At 39.6% G+C, this 2,652-nt stretch overlaps 1 pseudogene; it reads right to left on the bottom strand.

Annotated features, from left to right (window-relative positions):
- Positions 1 to 362: 362 nt before the first annotated feature.
- Positions 363 to 2,086, bottom strand: LOC138828786 (14-3-3 protein zeta/delta pseudogene; annotated as a pseudogene).
- Between the last annotated feature and the right edge of the window lie 566 nt (positions 2,087 to 2,652).

Genomic DNA, 2,652 nt, shown 5'->3' with positions numbered 1-2,652 from the left:
GACATGGAAGCAGTTTTAACACTGGCCTTTGTCAAGTCACCATGTACCAAAGTACATGCCAAACATTTACAACTTGTATAAAAATTCTACATCCTCAGATTGGTCATCTCAAGATGAAAACAGATAGCTCACTAAATGTTAATGGTCAATATCTATTCCCCTAATATTAAGCAACAAAAATTACCCTGGGGAATACAGAAATTCAAATAGAAGCAACGTAAACCTGTCATAAATCATAAACAACAAACTATTTGTGGGACAGCATGGATGATAAATGGTCTACTGTCTAAATTTTAGAATGAGGCAGACAAAAGTTGGAAAGCCATTTAATTTTCCCCTCCTTCTCCTGCTTTCACTTCATCTTATAACCACAATGTCAACTTTTCGCTCAGTAACTACGTTATTAGCGTGCGGTCTTTGAATCACTCTTCACTGAATGTATCAAGTTCAGCAATGACTTCATCAAAAGATGTCTTTGCAAGAAAGCTAGCTTTCTCTCGGGAGTTCAGAATTTCATAATAAAACACCGAGAAGTTAAGGGCCAGACCCAAACTGATAGGTTTATCAGTTGTGAAGCTTGGACTCTGGGTCTGGGCGCTGTCTCTCAGCTCTTCAGCTCAAAGCTAGTGCTCTACCACTTGAGCCACAGTACCACTTCCGGTTTTCTGAGAGGTTTATCAGATATAAGAGTCTCAAATGTTTCTTTCTTGCTATTGTTTCTAACATATTTATAAGATTTCTTTATTGCTTTGTATGTCCCTCCCTGATGGTATAACCCCTGTTTTCACTGTATTTGATGTTGTATAATTTGTGGAGGGGAAGGGAAAAAACAGATTGTTTAAATAGGGATACAGGTGGACCCATTGCAACAATAAGAAGTACAAGACGTTATGTCGAAAAACAAATTTTACAATTTTGGCACATGGGGGTGGAGAGTGTGATGAGATGTGAGGGGGAGATAGGAAGGGATGGGATGGGGAAACAAAGGAGGAGGCAACAACGCTTGATAGGAAATGTACTCATTACCTTGCTCATGTAATTGTAACCCCTCTGAACACTATTTTCACAAGAAAAAAAATGTCTCTCAGACATTCCTGCTCGGGCTGGGCTGGCTTTGAATGGTGATGCTCAGATCTCAGCTTCCTGAGTAGCTAGGATTATAGGTGTGAACCACCAGCTCCCAGCTTGCAATTCCTTTTGGCTGATCTCAAAAGCTTCTTTTTTTTTTAATTTAATTTTATTTTATTTGAGAACATACTGTACAGAGGGGCTACAATTACATGGGCAGGATAATGCATACATTTCTTACCAAGCATTGCAGCCTCCTCCTTTGTTTACCCTTCACCTCCCTTCCCAGCCTCCCCCCTCCCCCCACCCAATTATACCCCCCTCCCCCCCACACACCGACATTGTAAAGCTGGTTTTGACATGACATTTTGTACTTCTCATTGTTGCAACAGGTCCACCTGAATCCTTAAACGACTTGTTTGTCCCCATCTCCTCCACATGTTATACTGACATCAAATATAGTGAAAGCGGGGGTTACACTGTGGGGGAGGGACATACAAAGCAACAAAGAAATAATCTTATAAATGCGTTAGAAACACATGCATGAAAGAAACGAAAACATTAAAATACATATTTAAGGGTTCTTGATATGCTGGTTATGAACGATTCACAATCCCTTTCTTGTCATCAGCAGCAGCAATCTCAGCCAAGTATTGGTAGTAGTCTCTCTTCATTTTCAAATACAAGATTTTGCTCTCTGCTTGTGAAGCACTAGGGATGCAGAACTTTTCCAAAAGTGACAGTTAATCACTGTAGCTCTCTCTTAGCTCATTCTTGATTCTCTCTATGTTCTTCATCATCTGCTGTTTTTCTCAGCACCTTCCATTTATTTGCTCAATACTTGAAATGACACGTAAGATGACCTATGTTTGTCTATAACATTTCTGTAAGCAACTGAGAGAAGATTCCTTTAATCATTAGACAATTCAGCTCTTTGCTCAGTGACAGACTTCATGTCACCATATTGCTCATCCTGCTAGGTCAGTTTGGCCTTCTGTACCAGCTCATTTGTACCCATGACTGGATTTTGTGTCCTGAGTAGGTGGTGGAGGACAGACAGGGTTTCAGTGGCTTCTGGGTGGTGGCAGGAGTGGCATCAAGGCTGAGTCTCGGCCACCTGGATCTTGAAGTTCACAGGCTCCAGTGATGGGGTTTCCTCCAATCCAATTTTATTGTTTTTTTTTTTATTCACACTGAAATTTTCAATCAATGAAAGACATTTTGATTGATTTTATATTTTAAAATGATTTTATATCCTGTCATTATAGTAACTTGTGGTTGTGGGATTTATTTTTGAAACAATACAATGTCAATGTGTATGTTGGCAGGTGCTCAATGTGAACATTCTATGACCTCTTACGACAATGATGAGATGAAGAATGAAGTTTCGCCTTCAACTCCAACTGTCATTCAGCGCCAAGAGGTTCACATTTGTGAACAGTAGGGATATGCTCAGGTTCCTTCTAAAATTCTGAGAAATGGGAAATCTTTACTATTGCTATAGAGGTATGTTTAGAGTTTCTGAATGCTGCTTTTACAAGAGACTGCTCAATGTTACATAATCTATATTCCTCATCTTTTTTT

This window comes from Dipodomys merriami, unplaced genomic scaffold (genome assembly GCF_024711535.1).
Source record: "Dipodomys merriami isolate MVZ:Mamm:240054 unplaced genomic scaffold, mDipMer1.0.p SCAF_164, whole genome shotgun sequence".
Lineage (NCBI taxonomy): Eukaryota > Metazoa > Chordata > Mammalia > Rodentia > Heteromyidae > Dipodomys > Dipodomys merriami.
The sequence above is the reverse complement of the archived record's forward strand: the minus strand, read 5'-3'. Positions and strand labels throughout refer to the sequence as shown.